The sequence below is a fragment of the Candoia aspera genome, chromosome 8, assembly GCF_035149785.1.
Source record: "Candoia aspera isolate rCanAsp1 chromosome 8, rCanAsp1.hap2, whole genome shotgun sequence".
In the NCBI taxonomy this organism is placed as follows: Eukaryota; Metazoa; Chordata; class Lepidosauria; order Squamata; family Boidae; genus Candoia; species Candoia aspera.
Window position 1 is genome coordinate 73515500 of NC_086160.1, and position 16716 is coordinate 73532215.

General features: G+C 46.9%; 1 protein-coding gene across 3 annotated transcripts in view; it reads right to left on the minus strand.

Moving 5' to 3' along the window:
* Window positions 1-16120, minus strand: part of SMOX (spermine oxidase) — a 53956-nt gene extending 37836 nt beyond the window's left edge. The window contains exon 1 of one of the 3 annotated variants that reach the window (XM_063309766.1): window positions 15985-16120. The gene's annotated coding sequence lies outside the window, so the exon portion shown is untranslated. Of the gene's footprint in view, window positions 1-12843; window positions 12950-15984 lie in introns of those variants that run through there. The other 2 variants (XM_063309770.1, XM_063309767.1) reach the window with 2 other exon arrangements.
* Window positions 16121-16716: the final 596 nt, after the last annotated feature.

Below are 16716 nucleotides of genomic sequence, written 5' to 3' on the forward strand. Positions count from 1 at the left end.
CTGTATGATGAGGGGGGCATGGATGTAAACAAAAGTCAACTTTTTAGACTGCAACAATCCTGGAAACTTCCCCAAAAAATGGACTTCCCAGAATCTTGGTAGCCGACACAACTGGGGGATACCACCCTGAGGAAAGCTGTGTTGCAAATAATATTTTTAGCAAAGCTTTATACGTTCCTGTTGCAACTCGCCAACTCCTTTTACATGTCCCTGGAGTAAAACAGAGCTGTTGGAAGCTGATTCACAACACGGCTGCTTTTCATTCTTCCCCATCCCCTTCCCCCAAAGTGATTCAATAAAATTGTTGACAAGCAGAGGGCTATTAAGAAGCCATGAAGCACAGCGGCATATGGACCAAGTTCTTCCTCTTCCAAGGCAGGTTTGATCACTTCCATACAGAATGCCAAGGGGCATTTCCAGCATACGGTTCCAAGCCAATGTGTAAAGTCTCTAATTAAGTCATGTTCTGCCAGGTTAAAGGCATGGATCAGAGCTTTGGAGAACACTCAGCCCCAGGACTCTTGTACAAGACTCTCTGATCTCAGGAACAAAATGACAACATGTAGATGGCCCTCAGTGGATGCTCACCACAGGACTAAGGAGAAGGTTCCTCCAAGCCTGAGAGGCCAGGACATAACTGAGAACCACTTCAAGAGGAGCAAGGCAGAGCAGAGGTTCATCCAGTACAAGGAAGTAAATTTATCTCTAGAAGCTCAACCCACACTCAAAAGCTAGCAGCCGAAGAGTCAAGGACAAAGCTGGAGAGATAAGGTGCTATTATTGCAGATACGAAGGAAGCTCTAATAACAAAGAAGATCAGTTTACTGCAGGGCCAAGGAATCACACTCTATTTCTATCAAACCCAGAGTTTAAAATCTATGTTTCTTTCTCCTGCATTTACAGGGCAATGAGCTTCTTGTTTCTCAGCCTTGGATGCAGAGGGTGTCTACTCTAGGTTTTGATAACGGTCCTGTCTATTCTCAGGGTTCTTGCAGTGGGCCTTTCCTGCTCCAGCCCTCCAAGCAGGTGGCTGAAGTCCACATGAAGGTGCCCACTGAGAAAGGGAAGATGGGCAGTGGTGCTGGAGAGAGTGAGCCAATCATGCCAGCATGTTGGTGTAGACCTGGCTTGGCACTTCCAAGTGGGGTTAGATCTGATTCTGAAGGAAGGACATTATTGAGCCTTCAAGTAAGGATCGGGATGTCTCCCCAAAGGACCCAAATTTCTCCAAATGTCTCAGAGTGTCTTTCTCCAACCTAGATCCTGCCAAACAGGCTCAGCTTCAGTTTCTCAAGTTCCCAACGGGCACTGGCCATGACAGCTGGAAATCTTGAGCACTATAATCTGACCTAGCAAGCTAAGGAAGGAAAGTCTACAGTCTACGATCTCAGGCAAAGCTCACTTGTACACTGCAGATGTTTCCTAATATCATGGCTGAAAGCCCCCAGCAGATTTATTAAGTCTCTTTAAGACCTGCTCTAGCTTGGGAATGTCATCATTGGTCATCAGAAATAAACTATTAATTTTAAAAAAAACATGTAATCCAAACACTGATGATTTGGACATTGAAAAGAATATCAGAGGACTTCATTGGTTGCAACCATCCCTAAACTGGGATAGCAAACGAAGATCCGATCCAGGAAAGCCAAGCTTTTTAAAGAGAGAATGGGAAGGGAGCAGGTAAAACAGCAGAAAGAGAGAGTGCTTTTTTTGTATGCACCAGCTTCTCAAGTCTTAGAAGCACCATTGGTCTAAGGACACACTGGACAGAAAGCTGTTTCCGAAAGAAGTAAAATGAGAGTAACTCTTTTCTCACTGAATGCACCAGCCTTTTTTCCTTTCCAAACTGGCTACCCTTAACCTGCCTTGTTCTTTCTTTCTTTCTTTCTTTTCCCCCCTCTCTTTTCCTAACCTGCGCCAACATTTAAAAATCTGGATCTGTTGAAACCAGCCAACCAAAACAGAAGCAATGAATGGGTTGCTATCATTGACTTTTAAGAAAAAGGATGAAACATTTGCACATGAATAAAGCCTCATGTCTCCTTTCTAAAGGAGATCCTGGAAAGAAGTGAAGTAATGCCTCCACCAAAGGGTTTTCTGCTTTTCAAAGCAAAAACTTTTTTCAAGGAAAATGAAAAGCTACCAAGAAAGGGAGGATCGGAAAGAACCTGTGTTCTTTCAAGCCATCCTTCTCTTTCCAAGGCCACCATGAGCCAAAGACCAGGGTGTTCAGTACCATCTATTTTGGGACTCTCTGGTACAATTCTCAATGACCCCTTTTTAAAACAACTGCACCAAAGATAGCTTAGGATAGCAACATTTAACTGCCCCACTGGTGTGCCAGATTGTGTGTGTTTATTTTAGTAATGTGATTAAACATTACAATTAAAAAGATAAAAACTCATGCAAACTAAGAAAAAGAAAAGAATAAGAAGAAAAAATAGAAAGCGCAGAAAATACAAAACAGAAATAAAAACAGAAAGAGTATTAGAAAAAATAGAAAGAATACAGTAAAGAAAAAGAAAAGAAGTAAGTTCATCACCACAAGTATAAACAGTTTTAGTAACTTATCACCTCCTCTTAAAATACAACAAATTGGTATGCCAGATTGTTTAAACGTAAAGAAGGGCTCCACACCATTGTGACTCGGCTTTAAGAAAAAGGTTCAGCCAACCTGTCAAAGCAGACAGGATGCAACCTGGTGCAACGGAAAGGGGTTCAGACGAGGTTCCTAAGCTGGAAATGGAGGAGGAACAGGGAGGTTCCAATAAATACGCAGCTGTTTCGCAGAATCCGGTACCTTGAGGTAAGACCTCAGGGAAAGCACTTTTTTTTTCCTCAAGCACTGAAACCACAACATTCACAGTGGAAAATGCCATTTCCCATCTTGCCCCAGCAAATACCTCACTTGTTACCCAGAGACCCAGCACAGCACAGCCGGGAACTTCTCACAGGCAATGGTCCTAAAAATACAAGAAGCCTTCTCAGGATGGAAACAGATGACCATATGACCTAGCTTTTACGTTTCCAACAATGGTCAGAGATAAACGCCTTCTGGAGGCCTCCAAGCAGAGCAAGAAAGCCACCGGACGTCCTTGTTCTTGGCGCCTGATATGGAGTTCACTGGTGTACTGTACTGCCCCTGAACATGGAAGTTCTGTTTAGCTAGCATGGAGATAAACGTGTTCTCCAGAATAAGTCCCACGTTTCACAAAATCATCCAAACTGTTGCCTACCCTGGCACCTTGTAGCAGTCAAATTGCAAGTTAAATGCACATTGTGTGAAACCAATACCTTCCTCTAATGCCAGCAATTAGCATCGTGGAATGTATGGATACTCCTTCCTCGGTTTGTGGCCATGCAAGGGTGTTCCACCAACTTCAACTCATCTGGAGGGTGTGAGAAGCTCTCATAACTAAAGATGGACCAGGCATGGCAGCAGAGAGGACGAAAGCCAGGAATCTTGTCTAAAGAAAGGAAAAACATCACCTGAACCAGACAAAGGAAGTTGGGCCTGAGCACATGGGACCCACCCCCCCCGCATCCCATCAACAGCTATCAGAACGAGGCCAGAGTAGCTGCTAGCCTTGTGAATCAACAAAGCAAGGACTTTTGGGAAGATATAAGGTGTCCCAAAGCCCACCCACTCCTTGAGTCGTCTTTGGATCCAGACTTGGCGGCTGAGAAGCACTGATCTAGAGATGCTCAACCTGGCTGGTTCTACAAATTGAACAAGAGATCAGAGAGATCTCAGGCTGAGCTAACAAGGAATCCAGCTAGATGAAAGTCTTAATGTTGTCATGCACACATCCGAGAAAAATTCAGAGAGCACTCGAATAAAGCCTGTAATTCTTTTTAAGAGTGCCACCACTAAGTCCCCTCCCTCCCTCCCTCCCTCCCTCCCTCTTTCTTTCTTTCTTTCTTTCTTTCATTTCCCCCCCCCCATCCACAGCCAAGGTGTTTCCAAAACCTATAGCAGAGAATGATAAATCTTGCAAGGCAGGTGTGTTGTCCACAACCTTCAGTAGTTCCCTTCCACCTCCAAAACAGCAGGCACATGCAGTGCACAGTTTCTCCCTGGGTCTCTTTCCAAGCTATTTCATTAATGCATCCCTAAATGAAATTGACCAAAGAAACAGACCTCAGTTCTTCATCCACTTAATGACCGCAGGGACACCATTATCAGAGAGAGATTTTGAAGAGCATCAAAAGACAATGCATCAGCCTGCAAACCAAACACACACAGACACACACACATGGACACAGACAAAAAAAAACCAGACAAGCCTCGGGGAGATGCATTTCTAATTAGGACCATTTTGGCAAAGTTTCCATGCTGGCAAAAGCAACCATTTGCTGTTTACTCCTTCCCAAGAAACGGCTCTTTCCTTTAAAGGCAGTTGACTTCTGAAAAAGCGGCTTTTAATGTCCTCAAAAACAGCTTCTTCTCCTCATTATGAAGATATTGAAGTGGATGTTATCTGATTAGGTAATCATCTCTAGTCAAAACGCCGCTGAATTCTTGGCTGCAGCCACCGAACTTGGCAATATAATATATCCGTTAATTGTGTTGTTTCCTTTCGGCAGTTTTGCATTTGCATTTTTAATATCCAATGTTTCTGCACTCTAAATCACTCTCTGTCCTGTCCTGATGGGTCTTAAATCCTTCTTGCAAAAAGGATGTCCACCTTCTCTATTCTTTGAAAGAAATTGTCCCAATCTGTCCAGCCCTGGAAAGATCACTAAATTCTGTGAGAGAATCACAGAATTTCAGCCTGAAATTCTGAATGAAGACCAGATTTAAGGGGGAAAGAGAAGAAAACAAAAGACAGCCCAACAGTCTTCACAAATCTCCTGATTTCCCCCCAGAGATTCAACAGCGATCCTGAAAACTCCATTTGTGACTTAATAAAGGGCACTAAGTGATTTCCAATTATCCTTCCCCATATTTGCAAGCAGAGGACTGAGCTTCAAGCACCACCAAGCAGCCAGTTTTTCCTAAACTGTTCCGAAGTCAAATAGCTTGCTGTTTGAAATATACATCCATGACTCTGGAGTATGATGCTCAGGAGAATTCCATTCAGAGCAGGTAAAGCATTTTCAATTTCGAGGCCAGTTTTACCCACTTTCCATTCAACTCATCCCACATTGAAGACAGACAGGCCAAGAGAGACAATGCTGCAGAAACTCAGCTTGGTAGCATCACCACTGGCAAAGCAGAGCACTGCTGGGGAGTCAACATGCGTGCGTGCACACACACACAAACACCAGTTGCATACAGCAAAGGGAATTTTACTAGGTTGCACGCTTTGTAAAGAGGGCTATATCTCCATGAAGCGCTCCAGGGGACAAGGCATAGCCAAAAAGGCCACAAAGTGAGATGATCCCAGTAACTAGCCAGACTGGTAGTTCCTGTAGGGCAGTGTTTCTCAACCTCAGCAACTTTCAGATGTGCGGACTTCAACTCCCAGAATTCCCCAGCCAGCTCCCAGAATTCCCCAGCCAGCCATGCTGGCTGGGGAATTCTGGGAGTTGAAGTCCGCACATCTGAAAGTTGCTGAGGTTGAGAAACACTGCTGTAGGTGTTTACCTCCTGCCTACTGTTGATCTTACCCCAGATCAAGGAGATGGCTCTCTCCACATCTGAACTCCAAGCTAGAGGAAGAGATGAGGCATACGTTGGTTCTGAGGCAAAATGCTCCCTCTAATAAGCCAAACTCTGGACATTCAGCATCACAGGAGACCCAACTGGAGGAACAGATGTTGAAAAGTTGCTAGGTCCAAAATCCAAAAGTCATTTTTTGTTGGATGTTTTGGTTCAGACATGAAAAAAGGAAGAGAAACTTGGTCCTTTGTCATTAGAACATCCAGCACTGTTTCGTCTTGAGTTAGCATTTAATTGGGGATTTCCCCCCTGCTTCATAACCACATCTCTTATTCCAATTTTCGGATCCTACAACATGCACTGTGTTGACACTGCTCTGTCTCTGCCTAAAAGAAAAAGGTTTCCATGCCTCTCTTACCCACCCCCCAAAAATCCAAAACAAAATAGCAACTCAGTGCAGGCCTGCATATGTTAGCAGAGCCTCATAACCATTTCACAAGTTGTGTTTATTAGATTCTTCTCAATGTGCCCCCAGTTAGGCTCCCAAACTAAAAAAATCTAGAGATGGCACACAATTGCATCTCTTCCAGAATTAGGGCTGTGATTCAGGTGGGTTTGATGGACACGAGATTGGGGGAAAGCTGTCCACCACGACAGTCAGTTGACAATGAAGTCCAACTCAACAGGTGAACATCAGAGTTGGAGAAGGCTGGTGTAGTATACTAAGACTGGCTTGGAAAGGGGGTCTTTCAAGGCCACAGATCTGATTATATTTAAAAAGTGGTTCAGGGGTTGGCAACTATAGAGACCGATATCCTGCAGAGGCATGCTGGGCAAATTTGAACCATATTAAATGTGAAGCGTCCCATTCTGCATTTTAACAGGCTGTTTTGGGGGTTGATACAGTTAGTTGCAATCATTCTGGAAGTGTTTCAAGGTTGAAACACTTCCCAAATGTTTGGGACAGCCTGCTTTTGACATCGTTCGCTTTGAAACATTTTGCACACCAATGACAGGTATCTCGGAGACATTTCCAATGGACATATTTGAGAAACGGATTCAACCTAACCACCCAGGAGTCAGGAAGCTTTAGAAATCTGACAAACAAAAGACCAAAACCTCTTTTGCTAAGCTGAATTAAAGTAATGATTTTGATTAGGCTCCTCTGAATCAACCTTGAGACAAAATGTATCCAACACACACACTTTCCAACCTAACGGATGGATATCTTATCCATCCCAAAAGATGCAATTGGTCATCTGACCAAGTAAACATTTCTAAAACGTTTGTGTTACTTTAAAAGAAGGCAAAAACATCAAGCAAAGAAAGAGATCCTAGAATCATGCCAATTACAAAGGCAAATGACTTAAAATTAACTTTTTAAAAAAAGTTATTGAAACCTGTGGTGCCACCATTATTCAGGAAATGTGGCTCTGCCCGTTCCATCAGCAAAAAATACAATATTCAGCCAAAACAAAGTGCAGAAAAGGGGCTTCAACTTTGTCTTTGGGCAGACAGCAGAAGTTATAAAATTATGCAGTGTGTGAAGAAGCCAAGGGTAAACAAGTTTTGGTTCCTCTCTTATAATATCCAGTGAAACAGACTACAAGAGATTCAAAAGGGAATAAAAATCCCCTTTTGCAAATCACAAATACCTTTCCTGCCTTTGCTGCTGCAAGTGCAGCAGGACATTGGCTGTTACCAGCCTTTCAGTTAATTAATTAATTTAATTTAATTGTTCGATTTGATATAGCCCCCCACTCCAGAAGACTCTGGGCAGCCTACAAAATCTACTAAAAAAAACCCTCAATCACAGTAAAACAGTTAAAATAATTAAAACCCCTAGAACAGGCAGCCTGGACTAAAACAACCCGAACAACAAATGGTACAGACAGTACAAAATAAAAGCATGACACTTATTTCCCAGTTGAAAGAAACAGCAAAATTCAGAAGTATTCTACTGCTCACTGCAAATTGCTCACCTACCACTAGTGAAGCATTTTAGTATTACTTCTCTCTTGGCTAACACAGTAATATCCTAGTGACATTTAATGAGTAAGCAGACACACTGACATTTTGAGTTTCTGGGAATATTTGATAATATTCAACCACAATTAAATATTGTGCAATCCAGAGACTTGACGTCCCAACCCTTTTTCAAAAGACTTTAATCTTTTTTTAAAAAATTAAATTAAATTTTTAAAATTTTTAATTTTTTAAAAGATATACTACTACCAAAATTTAAGTGTTCACTGAAATCCAGTTTTTTTAAACTGGATATTTATGTACTAGATTTGAACAGTATTCACACAATGCACTTAACCTGGTTACTGAATTAGCGAGCCAGGATCGTCAAACACAATAGAAAATAACCATGGTTAAAACTAACCAAACCTAGGTTGTATAAATTCAGCCCCTGAGTTTACCTGGTTGAACACACTGAGCAAATCCTGTAAGTTACAACTTGGGAAAAGTCATAACATCATTCACTCAACCAGGAAAAAATGATTTTATACTGCACTCCCCAATTTTGGGCAAGCATAGAATACTGGTGAGGTCAATTAAACAACCTTTGCAAACAGTTGTAACAGGAGTTAATAGCTTTTTTTAAGAAGCAGATTCAAGGAGAGGAAATTAAAAGAAGAAAAATGCACCCACCTCTTGGAATGCCCAGTGAAATTCCACACCATGGTGACATCACAATGTCATCATGGAAATTACACAAATTATTTACTTAATTCCCATCACTTCCATGATGACATCATGGTGCATGCAAGGCCACTTGCTTCCTATAGAGTTATTTGTAATATGCCTGGGCTTATGTCATACATGTTCAAAGTATTATCTATGTCAGTGTTTCTCACCCTTGGCAGCTTTAAGATGGGTGGCCTTCAACTCCCAGAATTCCCCAGTTAGCACGTGTGGACTTCAACTCCCAGAATTCCCCAGTTAGCACGTGTGGACTTCAACTCCCAGAATTCCCCAGCCAGAATGCTGGCTGAGGAATTCTGGGAGTTGAAGTCCACCTATCTTCAAGTTGCCAAGGTTGAGAAACACTGGCCTATGTCAATATGATGAGGCTGAAAAGGGCTGCCAAATGTTCACACGCTTAATTGCTTCCTCTCAGAACTCATGAGGTATGAAAAATATATATAATAACTTGCACTTAACTCGGTGGTGTTTGTACTAGCAGCACTTCAGTTTCTTCTAAAAAGAGACTCTTGCCAGTATACAGAGAGGCAGGAAAAGTGGGATCTCTCTAGGAAAACAAATTAAGAATTACAGTGCAACAATTTGATCCTTCACTAGAAATTCCCACCAACCTGGTCCATGATTTTGGAGTATTTTTGCTTTTCTTTCTGTCTCTGGAATGGTAAAGAAAGGCAGTGGTAACAGATGATGGGCCAACGAGCGGGCATTGCAAAGTTTCCATTTTTGCTAAAAGAAGGCAGCCACAGTGTTTTGAATACTGGAATGTTCCGTATAAATATCAGTATCTCTGGAGTGTATATATACTGATAGCCGACAATGCAAAGGATCTGCAAGCTCTAGTAAGAAAAGTCAAGGAGCAGAGTGAGAAAAATGAGAGTAAAATTAGATATAAAGAAGACCAAGCTAATGACAACAGGTAGAGCAACCAGCCTTAGAATTGGCAACGACGATATTGAAGCGGTGGGGAGCTTCTGCCTTCTTGGATCAACCAGCAGCAGTAAAGGGACAAGCAGCCAAGAAATGCGCCACAGACTTGGTAGAGCAGCCATGAAGGTTTTGGAAAAGATATTCAGATGCCGTGATGGGCCTGTATCTACAAAGATCAGAATCGTGCAAGCCATGGTGTTCCCTGTGATACGCTATGGAAGCGAAAGTTGGACTTTGAAGAAGCAGGATAGGAGGAGTATTGAACTTCGGTGTTGGAGAAGACTCCTGAGAAGACCATGGACAGCCAAGGAAACAAACCGATGGGTCATCAAACAAATCAACCCAGAGTTCTCACTCAAGGCACAAATGACCAGGCTCAAATTATCCTATTTTGGACATGTTACGTGAAGACCCAGCTCTCTGGAGAAGGCTCTACTGCTGGAAAGGTGGAAGGAAAGAGAAGAAGAGGACAACCAGAAGCAGGGTGGATGGACTTACTCATAGTGGCAATGAGTGCAGAGTTGGAAGATCTGAAAGACCAGGTTTGGGAAGATCCCCCTAGAGAAGGTCTATCTATGTGGTTGCTAAGTCAACACTGACTTGATGGCATATAATCTGTCAATCAGTGCCACAAGTAGGCCATTCACTTAAGTTTAAGGCACGCACTGGGGGAGACACGTGGCCACAGCTGGAAAAAAGCACATGGCTTATCGATTTTGGCAGACTGCCCCACAACCTGCTGGGTTTCCCTGGCAAACAGATGAAAAGGAATTCTTTTCATAGCGTCTAATGGGGGTGGGGGGAGGAGGATTCAACCACACATCACATGCCAGACAAGGGAGAGAAACACAGCCCCGGCTCCATTATAACGCCATATGAAGCCAGGATTTTTGAATTAGGGCTTGTTAATCATGTATTCCACAAAGCTAGGTTGGGTTGATCTGCACACCACTCAAAGCCTAAATCCAACCATCTTACAATTTAGTATTGTCTGACCCCACTACAGAGTGGCAAATGTCACTCTCGCTTCCCCACAACATTCAGACAGCCTGGACACTTAACCAGATTGGGTAATATCCCCCCAGCCGCTTTCACACAATAGTCTAAATCTAGTTGGTTTTCATCCTTGGTTCCCTTCTTTTGTAGTTTGGCATTCAGGAGATAGCTCAATGTATTAGGCGAACCCCGCACACTGAGTTCGTTCTGTAGCCAAGTTAAAGATCTTGCATCAACAGAGTCAATGAACTCCATGGCTTTTCCAAAGATGAAGGTCCTGGCGTGAATTAGCCTTTCGACAGCTATCAACCACGCCAAAACAATGCAATCGAAATACTTCAGCGGCCCCAGATTGACCAACTGCCTTCAGTCTCTGTGAATTTCCCATCCAGTTGACCCCTGCTGGAAACAGGTTTAGATAGACCTTGCTCTGAACCGGCTGATTAGCATCTTCGGAGCTGAGCATGAAGAGGCGTATCTTGAAAGAGCCTTTTTTTCTTGAGCCCAATCTCTATCTCCTTGAACTGTTCTTTCATACACATCAGCAGTTTGAATCAGCAAGATGAAAGGTGCCTTTCTGGAACAGCTCCACTGGCACATACACACTATGGCGACTCCCAGATAGCACATTTGCTCAACACAAAGCAAGCCAGATTGATGCAGCTGAAACCAGCAATGATTTCCTCTCCCCTGATCTAATGGGGGGGGGGGGGGGAGGAGGGAGAGAGAAAGAGAAGAGAAAGGCTTTGTTTGCAGATTTCCTTCTATCCATCCTTCCATCCATCCATTCTGCAGACTTATAGAAAGCCAGCCTCTCTGCCCGGTTTCTCCTACTGGCCATAGCTGATTTCTTCCCAACATCTGGTATAGGGGGAAATGGAATGTTTATAGTGGGGCTTGAAATAGCAATATTTCATTCACAGTAGCAATACTACATATTAATCCTGGAGTGGCTTAATCCTCCTTTTTTGAAAGAGCTGCAGCGGTTGGGATACTGTATATACTTTGAAACAGCAGCTGAAAACCACCACCGCCACCCCTTTCTCATTAACAAACATTGTTTTTATTGCCCTTTTTTTCAATCCTTGCATCTGTCTCCTCAAGTGCCACCCTCCATTCAAAAGGCCGCTTGGATGCATGATTTTGAAATAAAGTATTTCCTTCTGATTCGCTTGTTTTGTTTAAATGCTCTTGTATTCCAACATAATTTCACAGCTCCGAGGCGCCGTCTGTTGCATCTTTATTTCGTCTTTCGTGACATTTGGGAAAAAAGATATATCAGGGCACAATTCATAAATACAGCCACACCACAGCCGAGGAGGATAAAATAGGCTTTCTTCTCTGGGAAAGAGCTGGGCATTGTGTTATTCCTGCTGGTAGAAACTCACTCAGACATGCTGTTGCACAGGGGCAGAAGGTAGCAGGCAAGAGGAAATAATCCTGCAATGAGACGGGTTGGGAAACTGAGGCAGGCAAGCAAAGGAGGTATCCTTTGAAACAAAGGTGGGAGAAACAGGATGCAATCCTACAGGTGTGCAGATGTAGCACCGTGCAATCAACAGTTTCCCGGATTTGCAGCCCCCCCCCCCAGCTTTTGCACCAACAAGAAGCAGGGTGGGAGTCTAAGCAGAGAGACAATGCAAACATTCACGCCTCCAGCACAGACACGTAAACACACACGCGTTTCAACGAAGCATTTGAACTGCACTACGCTGACATCAGATGGGGGGGGGGGGTGAGACCAGAAATAAGCACGAGAATCCTTGCTCCCCCAGTTTAAAATGGGAGTAGGGTGAGCAGCGCACCCCAAGGGACACGAACTGCAGATGCGGAGGGAGCTTCAGCCTGGCTGAATTACGGATTAAGGTACAGGAAGCTGGGGAACACTGAGCTTCTTGACAGGGAGGTTTCTGGCCATCCCACGCACCCAGTTTTAATCCTCAGAAATGAGAGAAATAAAATTATTTCCTACTTTAACGGTTGATGGGTGAATATATCCCCACCCACCCCCAGGGGATCAGCGAGAAACGGAGGGGAGGGTCTCCTAGGATGCCGAACATGCCTATTGCAACAAGGTTACCGGTAACCTACAAGATGTTAGGAAAGGGAGGGTGTTAAAAATACGGTTTTAAAAAAACATCCTTCCCCAACCGGGTGCTCTCCAGGTGTGTGGTTCGGCTAGCCGAGATGGAGAGCAGCCGGAGTTCAACGCGCGCAGAGGGCACCCGGTTGGGGAAGGCTGGTTTAAAGTAAATAACAAGGCCATCTGCTGAGCCAGGAAGAAAAGCGCGGGGGGGGGGGGGGGGCGACGAGGTTTGCTCCGCTGCCGAATAGGAAAAACAGCCGCCTCTCTCGGGACGCCGGCAAAGGAAGAGGAGGGGGGTCCTACTACACAACCCCCCCAACAGGCTGGACCTGCACGGGGAACTCTGCCGGGAGCCCCTCTCTCCACGATGTTGGCGCGGGCGCCCCAGGGTCCCCGCGGCGCCCGCTCGATGCGGCTCGGAGAGCGGGGAGGGGGTGCGACCCCCCAAGGGAGACCCCTCCCCAGCCCAGGAGGAGGACCCCCCCACACGTTCTCCCCGCCCGGGGGCGCCGCGTACCTCTCTCCTGCGGGGGCCGGGAAGAAGGGCTGGGCGCTCGAGCGGCTGGTGCTGGCGGCGGCGGCGGCGGCAGCGCCCTGCGGACCCCGCGACTGGGCAGCGGCGGCGGCGGCGGCGGCGGTGGCTCTGCGGCGAGGCGAGGCGACGACCGGCGGCCTGCTCCTCGGCAGCCCGTCCTTCCTCCTCCTCCTCTCCTCCTCCTCCTCGGCCGCCCACCGGCGCCGGGCTCCTCCTCGCGGGCGGACCCTCGGGCCACGCCTCGCAGGAGGCAGGAAGGCAGGGGCAGGCTGGCGGCGCCCTCGACGGCCGCGCTGCCCCCGCTCCGGGCGCTCCGCGGCGCTGCCTGCTCCTGCCAGCCCTGCCGGCCGCGGCGCGGGTACTCGCCTCGGCGGCGGGCCTCTGAGGACGTGCAGAGTGCCTCCGTCCCCCGGCCAGGCTGCCCCTCCAGCCCACGTCGCGGCTCCTTCTCCGGCACCGAAAGCCTCGGAGCGCCCGCCAGCCCTGAGCTCATCCTCTGCGGGCGCCGCTCCCGACGGGCATCGCCTCTGCGCGTGGGCAGAACGCCCCGATCCTGGGCAGAAGCGAGGCTGCCTTCGCTAGCTTTGTCATCCTCGTCCCCTGAGGTCTTCCTGCCTCCAGCTGCTCCCCTGCCCCTGGACCCTCGCGGAGTCGGTAAGAGGAAGAACCTGCGGGCGGCCGGCTCAGCCTTGTCCCCCCCTTGTTGGAAATCTCGATCAAAGCAACAGTTAAGCAGCAGGCCTGCCACAAAGTGTTGAATTTTGCTGTTCTTGCGCATGCACAACCCTCTTCGGGCTCTTCACGGGATGCTTTTAAAATGCTTGCCTCGCTGAAACCCTGGAAGTGGGGGCAGGTGTCCTGCTCAGAGCTCTGCCTTGCTTCCCCGTGGCCCCGGGTTGGTTCTGATGTGGCCATCCCTTGAGCTCATGCTTAAAGTGATTTTCTTTCCTAACTGGGCCATGTGCAGCAGTAGAAGGGAGGACAAAGCATCTGGACTTAACCAGGGGCCCACCCGGTCCCATCTTCTCTGCCCCACAGCCCCCCACCCCCTATGCAGTCAGGAAGCTAACAAGTGTTAAACTGCAGGCAATCCCATCCTTTCACACTTGCTCCTTTGCACCTGAAATTCAAGTCCTGCCATTGGATATTCCACAGGTGACAAACTGGATATTCCACAGGTGACAAACTGCCATTGTGACTAGCAGCCCTTGGCAGTATAGTAGCCAATTCCTGCATGAATTAGTCCAGGCCCCTTTTAAAATCACCTGGATTGCTGGCCATGGCTGGGCACTGCACTCTGCGTTGTTCTCTTGTCGATCAGCTCTGAACCTTCCCGGGGTTTAATGGATGGCCTCACTTTCTAACTCTCACCAAAAAACTTCCTATTTTCTAGGCTGTGTGTGGTCTTCATCCAAACACTGAGGGCTTGACCGTGACCAGAAAAATCCTTAACGTAAAAACACGGGCATCCTATCTTTCAAATTCATATGGGAGGGGCAACAAATCGTGGCCCGCATGACCTTTGGTGAGCGAGTCGTTGACATCTCCGCCACAACATCCTGACATCCAACTCACAGACTCTGGAATGCGCATTAGAATGCAAATGATACCGGCATCATTATAATTAGACAAAATTAGAGATCCCGGCCCTTTTTCTAAAGCCGCTCAGTACCAAAGCCCTTTCGGGCATTCTGCGTGCCAGAAACTGGAAAGGCTCCCTGTAGAGCTGGATGGCTTCTCCCCCCTCACAAGGGAGCTGAGCTGAAGAGAAAGTCCTCCACAGCCACAACTGATTTGGCAAGTTACACCCTCAAAATTGTTTGTGTGTGATTTCAGAGTTCACACAACCCAATGGACTATCAACCAACTGTGGGGGCTCCCCCCCATGCAATGTAGCAGGCTAAAATGCACTTGCCTGGTTCATGAAGGTGAAAGGTCCCCTGTGCAAGCACCCAAGTCATGTCTGACCCTCTGGGGGGACACTGCTTTTGCGCCGTTTTCTTGGCAGACTATAGTGGGGTGGTTTGCCATCGCCTTCCCCAGTCCTCACCTTCCCCAGCAAGCAAGCTGGGTGCTCCTCTTACCGACCTTGGAAGGATGGAAGGCTGAGTCGACCTGAGCCGGCTACCCGAGAGAGAATCCGGCTTCCGCTGGGATCAAACTCGGGTCATGGGGAGAGTTTCGGCTGCAATACTTCCGCCTACCACTCTGCCCCACACGAGGCCTATTTCATAGTAACATGTAATAAGCCTTTGGGATAATTCACAACATTTCTGCAAAATCAGTGACCATTGCTAGCGGCATATTTGATAATTTGACAGGAGGGGAGAAAGCATTACAGCCAGGACAGTAATGGTTGACCCAATGCAGCAGCTCTCAGTGTCATGCAATGCTGTGAGTAAGAACCCCTGGTAAGTCACTTGGGAGTAAGGACCCCTCGTAAGTCACTGGGGATTAAGGACCCCTCATAAGTCAACTGGGAGTAAGGACCCCAGATAACCCATCCAGGAATAGGTACCCTTAGTAAATCCAGGAATAAATACCCCTCGTAAATCATCCAGAATAAAAACCCTGGTAAACCATCTGGGAGCAAGGACCCTGATAAGCCTCTGGGAACAAGGACCCCCAGTTAGCCATCCAGGAATAGATACCCCTCATAAGTCAGCTAGGAGCATGTAGCCAAGAGTTGGGTGCGCTTCCCTTCTGAGGAAGCACGCCTGTGATTTTAATGCTTCGGCTGGAACTAAGAACATGGGCTCCGTTTCACACAACAGACTGGACTGTTACTAAATACTAAATTTTCTGGGTCCCCAATTGACTGAAACACAAACTCATGAGACAGGAAGGGTTCGCGTGGCACACTTCAGCCTAACCCAACTCCACAGTAGCCAAGCTGAGCGTATTGGGAACTGAGCATGCCTCTGCCCGAGTCTTTCCTTGTATTCGGGGTTAAATGCGTGGCTCACAGCTCACTCTCCTATGGGCCAAACCTGAGTCTATTCCCCACAACTTCCAGGCAGGGGCTCTGACCCCCATCAAGGCAGGACTGGGATCGTAGCCTTAGCTACTCAATCACCCGAGCGTGTCACGGCCTGTCAGCTCCAAGGAGAAGTTTCCACCTACCTCCTCAGGCAGCTTCGTTTCCTCCCGTTGAACTTCCCTTCTGTACTGCCTGGGCTGTTGCTCAAGAAATAAGCGAGCTTCGAGTCCTTTGCGGAGGACCAAACGGGCAACCTTAAAGGACTGAGTCAGGTGCAAAGGTGTGGCAGGAAGAGAGAAAACAGCTGCGGTTCCAACAATAAATAGCTGGTGTGAACACATCTATGGGCAGGAGCAAGCTAGGGTGACTGAGGCTGATCCTGCCCCAGAGCAAAGGAAAGAAGTATCCTGGGGCTGGGGGGACCATCAATGCCACGGGGCAGACACTTTTCCCAAGGACATCATGATGCCAGGGTTTCAGCAGCTCAGCCACCATTTCAAGCAGCCAGTGAGTCCTCCTGGAGAATTAATTCTGACAGGCAGAAAGGGATGCATGTCAAAATAGAGGGAGAAATGCAGGTTTCAGTGTTGCAGCGTCGCAGGAAGAGTTGAAGTGGACAAAGCAAACCAGGGCCAGGCCCTACTTCCCCAACCTGGGTTACCCCTCTGATTCACAATCACCTCTAGCCTGGCTGGGCATGAGGTCACAAGCAGCTGAGATAGGAGGTGACCACCAGACTGAAGACCAGACTTTCAGGAAAGAGGGATCACTGGTGGGGTGGACCCTGGATGGCCACCCAGGGCATTTTCCATCTCTTTTTAAAACATATAAACCTGCTTCCTTAATCTCCTCCTTTCCTTCAAGAAAGAGACACG